The sequence below is a fragment of the Hippoglossus stenolepis genome, chromosome 8 (assembly GCF_022539355.2).
Source record: "Hippoglossus stenolepis isolate QCI-W04-F060 chromosome 8, HSTE1.2, whole genome shotgun sequence".
Classification (NCBI taxonomy): domain Eukaryota; kingdom Metazoa; phylum Chordata; class Actinopteri; order Pleuronectiformes; family Pleuronectidae; genus Hippoglossus; species Hippoglossus stenolepis.
Genome location: NC_061490.1, coordinates 11,567,421 through 11,582,518, shown reverse-complemented (window position 1 = coordinate 11,582,518; position 15,098 = coordinate 11,567,421). Strand labels below are relative to the sequence as shown.

The 15,098-nt window shown below is 40.4% G+C and overlaps 1 protein-coding gene across 7 annotated transcripts in view; it reads left to right on the top strand.

The window, feature by feature from the left end:
- The window catches only part of LOC118113331 (protein MTSS 1), a 50,857-nt gene that overhangs the window by 16,607 nt on the left and 19,152 nt on the right, over positions 1-15,098 (top strand). The gene's annotated exons all lie outside the window — the stretch shown is intronic.

Below are 15,098 nucleotides of genomic sequence, written 5' to 3'. Positions count from 1 at the left end.
TGTATATTTAATGAAAGTAATTCCAGTGCAGATTTTTTCATTGGTATTGGTCCTGTATATGGTTTACTGCTCCTCCCCAGTCCTTGCAGATTTGTCAGCTCTTCTAGTTTTGACAAAGTGGCTGCTCTACATCTTTCTTGACCTCCATATGCTGCCTAGCCTCAGCTGATTGTGTAACCTCTCCCATTAATATCAGTGCTGCCCCTCCTTATAGAATAGCTTAGTTCCACTGAGGCCTTTGTGTGCCAACAATGAGTTCAATACCTGAAAATAACTTCCAATTTAGAGGTGTGTGTGTGTGTGTGTGTGTGTGTGTGTGTGTGTGTGTGTGTGTGTGTGTGTGTGTGTGTGTGTGTGTGTGTGTGTGTGTGTGTGTGTGTGTGTGTGTGTGTGTGTGTGTGTGTGTGTGTGTGTGTGTGTGTGTGTGTGTGTGTGTGTGTGTGTGTGTGTTCATCCAATCAAACTACATGTGGTGTTTTACTCCAAGTTAAAATGACTCTGAAACAGAAAATTCTAAAACGGCAGATTACATGCATGTGGCATAAATAGTTGTTCATGCTGGTTCTGAAGTTCAAGTTGCTGTGTTTAGCAGATAGTCAGAGTAAGTGGAGCCGTAAAGCCCAGATGTCTCTAAGGATTTACCTCCTACTATTTCCAGTCATCTGGTAATGCACTTTGTACCCATCACTAATGTCAGACAGAAGCTGTCACAACTGTTATCTATTATCTATGCCTGTCTCTATTACATGCGTAGATGACATATTCACCTATTATTACTCCTATATTATCATATTCACTCTTAGTAGTTGAGGGTTTGATGTAAAGTTTAAATATGACAGCTACAACATATGACATAGAATTAGGTACATCAATATGTTATTGAATCTCTTAGTGATATGAAGCATTGGAGCAAATGGGTGTTGGAGAGATTAGAAATAAGTGCATAAATGAATCAAGATGATAAATATCTCTGTAAATCTTCGATCTTAATTAGTCCCATGTAGGAGCCCAAACACAGCACATAAATAAGGGTGTATGAGTGTTGTGTGTGTACAGTAAGTACAGATACCCGGTTGATTCTCAAAATGGCCTCTGTTCCCTCGCTCATCCTTTTTTACTGATGCTGGGCCATATAATAATTGTGAGCTAGCACAAATCCAGGCTAATTTCAATGAAAATATATACGTGAACCAGTTCCGAAGTTTAAAATATGTAGGTAGACACTCAGGTTTTATTGTGCCCTTTTTCTTTTGAGCCACTAACTGCGATGCCAGATAATCCAGTAAGTGTCACCTGAATGCAGATGTACACACACACACACACACACACACAGACTTTTTGTTCAGTGATCATGTACACACAGACTTGGAATGTACTGAACTCTAAACGTCTGTAACAGACTTATTTCGAGTTCTGTCTGTAATTTAGCTCACTTCTCTGAGCACACTCTGTGTGCAGTGCCATTGATAGGCCCCCATACAGCTCCACGGAAAAACAATCTGGTCCTTTCGTTTCTACCCCGCTCAGTTTATCCCTTGGCCTCTGTTACAGAGCAGCCTCAGATTCTGAACTAACCCACTGTCTCAATGCCTTCTCTGAAAGGGCTCTGTCCTTTTCCCCAGTTTCAGTGAAAGACCAGCAAAGCCCTGAACCTTTCCTGCCCTCTGTCCTGCCCAGACCTAGATACCAGCCCCTGGTCGAGCTCCATGCCTCTCAATCTACCCTCTGTTCTCTTCGGTTCACCATGACCCCATCCTGGGAATCTTACAGATCACTGGAACCAGCAATTAAATCAGTTAATGGGTCAAATACACAGAAACACGCATAGACTCACAGATTATCTCAGGCCTGCACACTCTGATGTTCACATGCACACATGTGCCTGCACAGCACAAGCAGAGATTTAATCATGTTGACCAGAATGCTCAAAATGATCCCAGCCTCTCTTGGACTCGCAAACAATAGATCCCTCTGACAGATATAGTGCTGGTCTTTTCTCTGCTCCTTGAGAATTTATGGGTCAAACTCTTTTGTCACCTCTCATGGTAGACTCATTGAGTTTGCACTATAAAAAATGCATTAACATAGAAAATACGAGGAACTTTCTTTGAAAGATTTATCTGCAACCATCTGCTTTAATACGAACATCTGCCCATCGACAGTGAGTTTGGCTTTAAAATGCCCTTGTCATGGATTTAAGAGTGAAAAATGTTTATATGTGTGAATCACATAGAGGGAGGCAGAGAGGGTGTTTCCGAAACACTGCAGGGAGTTTAGGTTTAACACCTTTTAAGTAAGTTTGAGGCACAGAACTAAAGAATCCTGTCCACTTGACTGTGCGTGCAAGCAGTGTGTGTCTGCCCAAGTGTTTGTGTGTGTCAGCGCTGTTTGCACACTGTTTTTGTTTAAACATAAACCTGGTTAGACCAGTGAGCTTTGGATTTGGAACATCTGACATGCATGCAAACCCAAATTCAAAACACGCACACGCACACGCACACACACGGCAAACTGACCTCTTACTTGTATCTTTCTGAGGTTGAAAATGTTGCTGAACTGATAAACTCGCTCCTGATGGGAAAAAACACATTGTAGCTTTCTCTGTTTTTAATACTCACAGCAGCGAGTTAGTGCCTCAACACTATTTAGCATTGTCCTGCAATACCGTGCACAACCTTACAGACACATGTTTGATTTCGTTTGATTGTCTAAATTCACCAATTTCTTTTTTTTTTTAGACATGAACTCTGGCAATCCTTACAGTGTAAACTTATCGTCATGTTGCAGCCAGAAAACATAAATAGAACAAAGTGGTTATATTTGATATCTCCTGAGACAAACCAACACCCTGTAAACAAGCAAGTATGTTTATTGACTTGTTCCCTGTTTCCCCTTCATAAGTATTTCATCACGTTCCAGTCATTTAAGGTTGCCTGTTTAGCCTTCTGCTCCTCCCTGCATTCCTTCTTTCTGCATATTTGTTCTCCTTTTTATTATCCCTTTCAATTCCTCTCTTTCCCTCGTGTCCTCTCCTCTGCACCTACACCCTCACCTCCCGTCTGTGTCCAGGCTGTCGAGACCAGGTGCACACACAGCCGGTCTCCGTCAGTAACACCACGACGCCAGAGTAACGGGAATAATAAAAGCTGGGTTGTGATGGGAAGTAACAGAAATAAAAAGGTGTGTTTGCGGGCTCAGGTTTTTCCACTCGCTGATGTGTCATACTTGAGAATAGAGTGCAACAGCTACACATTTGCATAAATCCACAAAGATTGTGACACACATGCACAGTGGGATACCATCATCAGCTTTCTGCAGTGTGACTGGGCTCGTGAGCCATCTGCTGCGGCATGAACTTTAAAGGTGAACTTGGAAAGTGTCAGGTCGTACAGACCTTCTGTTATCAAACATTTTTATATTTGTATAAGTATACTTTAAATATTAAATATGACATTACACTGCATATTATATATGTCTAATATATGGCTGCCATAATGTAATCAATGACTCAGTTCAGTTAAAATAATTTTCTTTCCCTTTTTTTCCATGGGGAGAAGAAAGATCAATCATTTAGATTTATCCATTTATTGGAGAAATAGCACAAGATTATTCAATGGAAAAATATCTATTAATGGTAGCTGGAGTTGAATATGCCTATGTGTTCTTATCTAGTTTTAAGTATTTAAAATTGAGGACTATAAAGTGTTGAGTGAATGTGTTGTAAACTCTGCTGAACATGCACGTAAAACGGTGTGCTTTAAATAGAGTCAATAGATATGAGTTTATCATTGAGTGTGTGGGATAATACAAGCCATTGTATTGGCTGATAGATGGATAAATAATGGTTGTGTTCAGTCCATTCAAGTTACTCAGTCGGTGGATTTGACTCGGTGAGCTCTCAGTGACTGGATTGTTCCCCATCGTCCCATAGACACTTCATAAAACACTCTGAATGAATGATGTGTTTGTGTGTGTGTGCTTGCGTGTGTAGAGTGTGTGTGTGTGGGCGGGTGGATGCATGTGGGGTGACATCAGGGTGGAGAATGTCCCCCTTGGTTCTTGTTGGCAGTAATGGGACTTTTACACAAGCACACACATGCACATTTAGACGAATCCAGGGGTTCAGACACACATATGGTGGATGTAATCTGGTGGTCATTATTGCAAACAAGGTAGTGTTGTGTTGTACTGACAAACAGTTCGGCCTCTCTAGAGTGTCTCTGGTTTAAATTATCACCAGTATCTCCCAGACTAAAGGCCTCTCAGTCTCACTCCCTACAGGGAAGGAAAGGTCACATGGTTATTTAGGCTACATCCACACTAAAACACCTTGCTTTTAAACACTTTACTCATTACTACACTTTACACAACACAATTGCTGAGTTTTTGAGTCCCTTAAATGGAGACTTTTGGAAACACTATGGACCCTGTTTCAGGAAAAAATGATGTTGTTCGCCTATTTCGTTTCCCTGGTCTTACTTTTCGCAATCACTTATCACAGTATTTTCTGTAACTAATCCATTTCCGGTTACATAGATATGTCTGGATGGAGATTGTTTCAGTTTTCAAGCACTGTTTTAAAATGAAAACGTATTTGTGTGGCTGTAGCTTTAGATACCAAACCTTGTTGAAAGCAGATTTTTGTGATGCCCTGTTTGGTTTCAAGTAATGTGAGAAAACCTATTTAGTCAAGAACCTTCATTGCTTTCATGTGTCTGTGAATTATCCCACAGAATGCTGTCTTGTTTCTAACTGTGTTAAGGAAAACATGTTACTGGTAATAAATGGAACGAGTGTCACACTTCTGAAACTCACATGGTCCACAAAGATACATTCATCATACGTTAAACTCATCTGTTGTTGTAGACCAATTGAATATTGACATTTGTCCAATCGTAAAAAAGTTTCATCTCATCCTCCTTTTGTCTTTTCCAAATTCTAAAACCAGTCTTAATATTGATTGTTTAAATTGATAAGATTTACTTGTCCACCCTGTTACAACTAAAGTTGATTTGACTCAGCACCAGTGCTATGTAGTTGTTATTTAATAGTATACTGTACATTTTATTCACATTAGATACATTTCTCATATTTCCTTATACAGTTCATTGTTTAGACTTATACCAAAACTACATCATAAAAAAAATAGCTTCAAAATTGCTGCTTTCAAGTAAATCTCTTGCACAAGCCCCTTAATGGGGCATTGACACTGACAAGCCCTAAAACTCTTCTCAAGGCTTTTCACAAGGTCTGTGTCTGTGTTTTAAGTATGACGTCTCCACCCTGCTTACTTGCATTACCTGTTTTTCTCTACACATGTTTGTTGTTACAATTTGTTTTTCTTTTGCTGATATTTTTAGTAGTTGTAGAAATGTTATTCTGGGGTGTGTTTGTAACCTCTGTTCTTAGTACAAGCACCTACATTTTGAATTAAATATCTCCAGCATGTTCACACTTAAAAGAATTGGAGAATTATGATCTAAACTGAAAAATGCTGAAAAAGGCAACTCCAGCTGCGACGTCTCACACACAAGACGAACGTGACTCAAACCCTGTGACTCAGACTAGAGTTTATTCAGTTGTTTCTGTCTTCAGTTATTGCTGTTGAAATATGAACCTCTGCTGTCTTCACTGTAAATGATTAACTGTGACTTCAGACCCTTTGCACGTTATGACCATATGGTTACGTGACACTTGTCTGGTGTTTGTAGCAAACAGTGTCTCATTCGTCCACCAAGTTTAGAAACAGTGTTTTAACTTTCGCTTTTATTTTTATTGGGTTTTTATGATTTGATTGTCATCATCATAGCTACTGCCTCACAGTTCTGCATACCACACATTTGGATGGCAGTAGTCACCCAAAAAATAGCACTGAATTCATTGGTAGAGCTCCTAGTAAATCCTTTCTATCTGTCTGTGGAATGTGTGTCAGACCATCAAGGAAGATTAGAGAAAAAGTGGGGCACCAGAGCCTGGAAAAGAGCAAGAGTGGGCTCACGGGTAATCTATCCTCTCTCTCTCTCATTCGTTCTCTCTGTGTCTCTCTCTTTCTCTGTGTCTGGTTATCTTATGACACGCTTAAACCCCCTTGTTGGTGGCTTTAATTGGTTAGATTCCAGGCACTAGACTTAAAGCTTCTGCTGAGCTGTTACATGCTGTGTAGAACAAAATGCAGGCACAAGATATCAGTGAGTGAAGCTCTATGACCACAACTGGCGTTGTTGTTGCACTTGAAGCTTTTACAGGTCAGTTATATACGTTCCACATTGGATGTGTTGAATGCTGACGATGCAGAAATGCAATGGCACTTGTGGTAATTGCTTTTTTTTCCCAAAGTCCACTCACTGTAGCCTGTGTATTTGTGTTCGGTCACCCATGCATACCAGAGACTGGGCATTTTGTCGAAACATACACTGCCCCTCATTGCAGCCAAATATTCAAGACCTGACTGTCCCCTTAAACATGCAGCTCTGAAGACCAAGTCATATAGCAGTATATTAGGGGTGGTAAAATACAAGAAATACGCTGGTACCAATACCATTGGAAATCCATGGATTCTTCATACCAAATTGGATTCCACAGCCAAAAGTAGAAAACAACCGAGGCTGCTGCACACACACTCATTAGCACACATGCATACACATCCATATAGTCAGTGTTCAGTAGCTTAAATTGATCTCTACAAATTTTTTGACTGATGCATGAGAACATTCATTTAAAAAGTCATTGAAGTATTTAGACGGACTGAACAGTTATAACAGTTGCCCATCAAATGCCATGAACTGGCATTAGCCTTAACAAGATAACGTTAGCATGTGGGAATGTTGTCTGGAGCATTGTTACAACTGATTAGACTGTTGAAATTCACAAACCATAACACCAACGTTTCAGGATATGAACATTTTGACAATATAAGTTTTATAACTGAAACTCACTCACCCTCAATCTGTTCATAACCACATTGAAAATGCATTGTAGCATCATTTTTGCTTTTAGCTGCCATTCCACATGTTGTTGTACATGCCTTCTTCTCTCCTCCTTTTTCTTCTTCTTCTTCGACTTTGAAACTACTGCTACTTGTAGGGTTATAAGGCTGTCCTCTTCAGTCTCACAAAAATCAATGCCTACGACATCTATGATACCTTCAAGAACCATCCGAATTTTAGCATCGACTTGACACCAAAGTCGATTATCTTTTATACGATGGAATCTTTAAGATAATAGGCAGACCTTTCATTAGTAAGAGGAAGGATATTTGCCAAGTATTTTCTGTTAAGACAACACCATGAAACATTTTTCATTATTCATTCAGTAGACATAACATTTGAAGGAATTCACCAAAATACTCTTCTTCGATCATGTACTCTCCCATGGAACACTTCTCTTTGCGCGCCTATTTATGTCTTGACTTTGACCGCCCACTGAACTGGCCAACTGCTTACTGACTAGATTAGTTCAGGCACCATGTTAACATTATGGTACCACATTCACAGACATCAGAGAAGAGGGGTGGGAGCGGAGGATTAAGTTGGGACAGAGAGAAACCAGAAATAGAGAAAACTAAACCAAGCATAGAGAGATCGGGGTATGAGATTGAGAACTAGATCAGAGAGGGAACAGCTCAAAGGAGGAAATCAAAGGAATACAGTAGAATGAAGAGGGGAGGGGGTGAAATTCCTCCATGACCTACATTTGAATTGCATTGCACTGCAGCTGAAGTCAACATGTGCACTCATGGCATACTACTGTACTTGTACAGTGAGCCAGTTTGCATAAATTAGCATATCAAATCTGCCTGGAGACTGTTTACTTGTAGAAGATTTCTGTCTAGAGACCACCCGCGTATTCTTCTTGTACAGCATGTGAGTTCTAGTGATTGCAGTAATAAACTGTACTTCACCTCTCAACAGCTTGTCTCCAGGCAGAAAATGTCACACTCTTTTATTTCTCTCACAAACATTACTTATTTCATGCCTTTAAAGCAGCTTCCAGACATGCACTGAACTCAGCAGAACTTTGCATGTGTGAATGTAAATGTCCAAGTGAGAGCCTCCGATGTGAGAACACAGAAGGTGATCCTCCACTGGATTCATCAGAAGCAAGTGGGGGGCTGATGACACAAAAGAAGAAAACAAATATCTCCCGATGTAAAAGCAGTGTCATACACATAGAAGACCCTGACGAAGATGTCGAGACAGTTTGTGGTGATAAGAGCTGATGACAGTGTTGGGCTGCTGTAAGCATGAACTACACAGATCTACTCAGGTGAGGTTAATGGACTCAGACTGTCCAAAATATCCCACAGTTTAGCCATAGAACACCCTTTGTTTGCTTTAGCTGAATGCTTAGGATGATTGTACAGCTGCATTGTCCTAAATCTGGGGGATTCTGTGAATGTGTGAACACGCTCTGAAAACTGTATTATTGCACCAATGAGAGATATGAAATGCGGACAAATGCATTTCCAAATGTGAGAGTTTTAATGAAGATGGATTGGGCACTGTAAATAAGTGGATCTGCAGTGAACATGCACACCACAGTGAAAAATTAGGGTTGCATTTTGCAGACAATAGCAATGCCGTCTTGTTATCTTAATTGGCTGCTATTCATTGCTTAAGCATCATTTCGTACCACAGGGCTTTGTGACAGAAAGTGTAAAAGAGGGCGAGGATAACAGAGTAGGGAGGTAGAGACACGGCAGCACAGTAAGCATCCAGATGAGGTGCACTTGTCAGCCATCTTTTATTGTTTATCTACGACCTCAAGACCATGTTAGCATTCACACTGCAGAACCACAGAGGTGGCATAATGTCCTCTTTGTCGTTTCAACTCTCCTCTCATCACCTCTTCAGACCCAAGTATCTATGTCTTTCTGTTCTCTAAATAGCATCATGGGAACGGTCAATTGTTTGGAGAACTTTACACAGCACTACAGAGGCACACTGACACACTGTTACCAACAATAGTTAGTACATCAAAACTCTTTGCTTCACACCTCTAAATAATCTGTGTCTGTGTAATCACTCAAAAGGCCCTTGTAACAAATCTTCCTGCTTCTACTTTTCGAACCGATTGTGACAAGGCAGAATATACTGTAGGAGTGCAGGAGGGCAAGGAAGTAAGAAGAAATAGAATCGGGTCAGAAAGGGAGAGAGAAGTAGGAGCACACAAGGAGGAGAGAGGACAGGATAATCTTTTTGGGGGGGTATACACTTCAGGAGAGTAATGTAGTGGAGAGAAGGGTAATGGGGGGTTTTATGCACAACTATCCAGGGTGCATTTCACTGCATTGCAGTGGCACACTGACACACATTCACAACTGCAGTTTACAATAAGTATATTGTGGTTTCTTTCGAAGAGTACAGGTTGTTGAGTATATTTGTAGAATTGCATTCAGTAGTAGATCAGTTACACTGTTGGCAAATTGCCTTTAGTAATGGATATTATCACCAAGTGACACTTCCATCTTCCATTCACTCTGCATAAAGACACCCAGATGTTAGCCTGCTGTTGTTTTGGTGCGTCGTTTCACTTTGAAGCTGACTATTGAGAAACACCAGCATGGGTTTAAACATGGATAATGATCTGTCTTTCTCTTATCTCTCCTGTCAGTATTCAGTGAATATGGTGTTTTGTAGTAAAAAAAAAAAAGTGGTGTCGTTTACAATACTCATTACTTTGCTTTTAAGTCCTTTTATTGTGTACTTTATGCTCATGACCGTAGGTTCAGTGCTGAGTGTGGTAACACATGTTCCAGCGCTGATGTAGCAAATGAAAAAAGGTCTCTTTTGACTCTTATTTGGTTGAATTCAATGCATTTTATTGTGAATCAATTGATACATAACCAATAATGCTACTGCTGTTTTGTCACTACCTGGATTTGGCAATATGCAGCCATACTTAACATATATAGATGTTATATGAAGGAGAACATTTTTTTACTTTAGTTCAGTTGTAAATACTCATTTTATAATCTTTACACGATCATAAATTGGTTTCTCCTTTTTTCTTTCTTTCAATATCTCTGCCTTTTCATCATCTCCTCCTTGTCTCCCCTCTGTCTGTGGATGACAGCTGCTGGGAGCTGTAGTCAGACAGTCCAGAGTTTGTGTGTGTCAGCACTGGTCACATTGCAGCAAGTGTGTGTGTGTGTGTGACAAGCTGACTCCTGTTGGTTCCCAAGGTAGTCAGGCAAATTATTAGAGGAGATTATTATAAGCCCTTGACCTTGATCATTCATTATTAACTATTAATAGTATTGTCAATTTACTGAGATCATGTCAGTCGTTTTACTAATCTCCCATTATATTTATTGGCGTTTTTTTGTCAGCTGCCAGATTCAAGGAACCCCCTCACAAGCAGCCACTTAGTTGATCTTTTATTGAAAAAAAGTGTAACTGTAAACGTACAGTATTACAATAGTGTGACAGAGCAGGCAAATAAATCAATGAATGAACTGTAGTGTGTATAGCACAGCTAGGTGGGTGGCTCCATCTGGACATGCCAACTGCTCGTGTGCGCGCGTGTGTCGAGTCTATAGAATGATTCAGGTTTCCGATCTTTCTTTAGCACAGTAACACTTTCTAACAGTGGTTTCTGTTATAGAAAAAACATATAAATATAAATTGAAGCATTCATTTCAGCCACCTCTGATAATGTGTTTACATTTTGCTTAACACTAACTTTTGGTGTTCTCGTTGAATGTCTGTTGTCAGACACCAATATAAGTATAACATTGTTTTTTTTGACTAAGTGTCTGCTGTGATTATTGCAATTTTCCATAAAGACAGCTGTGTTATCATGAGTTAATTCTTAGACATAAGCTTTAAATGATATAGATGAATGCATGTTGCTGACAACTTTATTGTATAATCAGTTGTATTACCCAGAGGCAACAAAAGTCTAGATGCTTAACATTACTGCTACATAAATAATCATTTTAAAAATGTCAAATGTCCTTTGATGCATGAAGAAGAACACCAGATCTGGCCAATTTCAAGAGGAGAAGATGTGTTTTTAAACGTTCCCAACGCAGAGTAGATGCTGTCGTAGTGTTTTCTCCAGGTCTCTAATTAACCAGTGAACAGATCGCCTTACCTCTGTCCAGCTGGGTTGTGTGTGTGTATGTGTGTGTGTATCCAGCTGCATGGTCTGCAGTCTCTTATCAGTGTAACCACTGGCCCATGGTTAACAGCGACCATCTGGGACCCATACACAGAGTTGGTTTCTTGTCAGGACTACCAAAGCCAAATAACTCTTCCTTCTTTCTACATTTACTTTCTCCTCCTTTTTCTGCAAAGGTTTTCTTTTCCTCCATCTACCTTTTCTTCCATTTTTTTATCTGAATCTATGCAGCTTTTTTAACATTCACATCTTAAACTATACTATCCCACTTTGTTTCTCTTCCTCCCTTAATCACTCATTTGTTTCTCCTTATATTAGCTTTCGCTTCATCCGCTAATGACAAGCTGAGATCTGCGTGAAAGATGCATATGTGTGCACCACATGCTTTCTTCACTGGGTTTGCCAGAAGTGAACCGTGGGTTTTATTTTTAGAAGGGGTAAACCACAGGATCTACATGTAAATTAGTACCTTCTTAGATGCACATTACGTGTTTTTGGAAAACATGAAGATGTGTTAAAAATGTGGCAGGTTAAAGAAGTTAACAATCTTAGGTGCAGTAACGTAAAAAAGTAAAGAGTTTGGGCCATATAGAGAGGAGGATGATCGATCTTAATTGCAGAATAGTACCTACGTCCTTTTATTCAATCTTAGAGAGAGGGGTCAGTGAGTTTATTTCAACACTGTTCACGCTCACAGGGCATCTTGCTACTGCACTCTGCTATACACCTCCAGAGGACTATGCATCACAATAAGAGCCTCCCTTCTTTCTAATGCTTTCTTACAACACACACCCTCAAACCCTCTGTGTCAGCACAGTGTGACATTCCAAAGAACAGTCTGGACGGGGGTTGAGGACAGAGACAGACTTGGCAACTCGACATCAAATTGCCATCCCATCTCTCTTGCTCTCTCTCTCTCGTGCTCACACACACACAGAGACAAACGCACACTGAGAAAGAAACTATCACCTTTGTCACAAATGTCCCAATAGACATTGGTTCCCACACAAAGTTGTAACACCAGTCCCCAAGAGACAAAGCTTGGATAGGAATAAAGGAAAAATTAGCAGGGCACCATGTTAATTATACAGTTAACGTGTTGTCTATTAACTTCATGTTGTTCACTTTCTACTCTGGGACATTGTGGATTGATGAGGCCTGTGACCGTCGGTGTTTTGGAAACACAAACCATGCACACACCATCCACAATCCTGTGAAACATAAACACAGTCTGTAGCTGAATTAGCTCTTTTTTTTCACACACTTAGTCCTGCTCACTTGCATTTTATGTTTTAAAAAAGTGTTAGTTACGCATGATTCGTTCCCAGATGCACCAACAAGTGGAGCTTCCAGTGTGTGTGTGTGTGTCTGTGTTTTCTGCTGTTTAAGTGTTGGTAGTGCAGGGATAATTACAAGACTCCACAACAACCATGGCACATAGCAGCTATTTATACTGAAAGCCAGCTATGCCACTACACACGCAGCATTAGTCTGGTCTCCTGCTTATGTGTGTTTATATTTTGCCCTGCATATACTGTGTGTTTTTTATGTGTGTGTGTGTGTGTGGGGCAGACAACTGGAGCTGCCAGTGCAGCTATTTCCATCCAGGGGGTCGTTCGGTGCTAGACGATGGAGTAGCCGATGAGTGTTAGCAGCCACTTTATCCTGAGAGCAACATAACAACTTTCCGCCAACTGAGCAGACTGACCTGACATGAAACCGATAACACTTTCAACTGCATGTGATGTGTGAGCTGAGTGATTAATAAATAGATAATTTAGTATATTATGCAAGTATGCAAAATCAAAACTTTACATCAGACAAATCATCTGACACACACACACACACACACGCAGAACAACTTCACTTTTATATTCCATTATAAGATGATAAAATATTGAATCCCAGTTCAAGCTCATGCTGCTGTGCATTACTACACTGGACTGCCTGTCCAGGTAGTGTGTGTCGTATCCTTCCTGTCAGTCACTTTACATGTGGCAAAAAACAAGGAGGTCTTGACCTAGAAACATTGCTGGATCCAAGTCGGATTGTAGCAGGCACACACAATACACGCACACACACACACACGCATGGATATACGGTTACCACAGCAACTGGCAGTCATGGTAGAGGCCACATTGCCACTACCTGCTGGGAGAGGGAGAAGTGCATGAAAGAGAAACAAGTTTATTTTATACATAGAATATGTGCTGTGGCTGAATTATTTATGACAACGATTATCATGCTGCTATGGTGTAAACAGTTTTTAGTTTCGCGGCTCAGTTTTCTGGAACTTTATCCCTTTTGTGCTCATGGCATGGGAGGAGTCCATTTGCCATAACCACATTATAGTCAATTCTAACATGTTCAGACCAATCTCTGTGCAGTTTTGGTCCAACTTTCAGTTTATAACCTCTGAATTCATTGAAATGCTATTCAAATGGAAAAGGGGGAATTGATATCTGACTTGAGTGTGAGTTAGAGGTAACCTGCAGTCAGAGTGTCATGTTTCTACTCCCATAATGTTGCATGCAGCCAAGAGCATATTGTGGTTCATATCAAATCCAGTAGAGTGGGTGGGGTTGCGCCAAATATATTATCAACTGAAACCAAACTCTTCCCTCGAGAATAAGCCTGAACTCTACAGTAACTTTCTAATGAAAAACTCACTGTCTTTATTTTTCTAATTTTATTTTTTACTCTTTTTTTTTTACCACTGTGGCATCTATCAGCCACGCCCTCTATAATAACACGCAGTTATGGTAAGCGAGAGGTGGCCAGATGGAAGGATGGATGGATGGATATGGTGACTAAACAAGTCAACGCAGGAATGAATGAGCATTATGGTGTTGTATAACAGAGAGGTCTTTTATGCCATGTAGTAGCCACACCCTCTGCAATAAAAAGTACGCACGGTTAAAGAGGAGCGGATGAATGAATGGATAGAGGGAAAGCTCTGAGGTCATAATGGGCTCAGTGGGATTGACATTAAATTATGTATTGTTGAAAGATGCGGGAAAGTTGTAATTTATTGTATAAAATAGCCTAATTCGGTCTTTTCACTGAGCTCTCAAAGGCTCAGTGAGCTAACACTGGTCTTTGAGAAGAGGGAGAGAAAACAGTTCTGCTTCGGATTAGAAACAGACAATTTAAAACAGAACCTCTTGTATCGTGCTGGTTCGCACGTTTTCAACACAGACACAGAAGAGTCAGCATCTATGTGACAAGATTTATTTGAGGGGTACGAAACAAAAACAACAATTTATGCGCCCGACATTTCACTTCACCATTATTCTGTTGAATTTAGACACATGAATCAAGCTAAAAACAAGACGACACAGTTCACACAGGGTGGCTCCAAAAAAAAATCTTTCACAAGTGTAAGATGTTGTTGAGTCTGAAATACAGTTGAAATTTGTCATGGAAATTTGTTTTGGGCTGAGCCCTAATCACATTACCAACCACAAATATTAGCTCCATTTGAAAACTTGAAATCACAAATTCACTTTGAAAGCTATTCTCATTTTACTATCTTTTTCTTTTTTTTGTGGCACCCCAGTGAACAAGAATAAGTCTTGTAGGTCAAATCAATAGACTCTTGCGTTTGCCCTGCCTAGCCTCTAACAGAGTAAAAACAATTTTGTGTGTTGTAAATCTGAGTGTGAGTGGGTGTGAGTGAGTGACAGCTCTGTGTGTGTGTCTCCGCATGCAGCAGGGACTGTGCTGACAGCAGAATGGCCTGCTCGGTTGGAAGGGGATTCACAGCCACACACACACATACACACACACAAACGGAGAGTATCACACTGTCGCTGAACAGAAAGTCAGGAGAACTTCACACAGTTTCATACAAGATCTCTGTGCCCTCTAATGCACAACCAACACCAGCAGACACACACACACACGCACACACAGTAGTGCCTCAGTCCAACAAAGAACCCGACCAGTCCCACTGAGCAGCCAGACAATGGTTC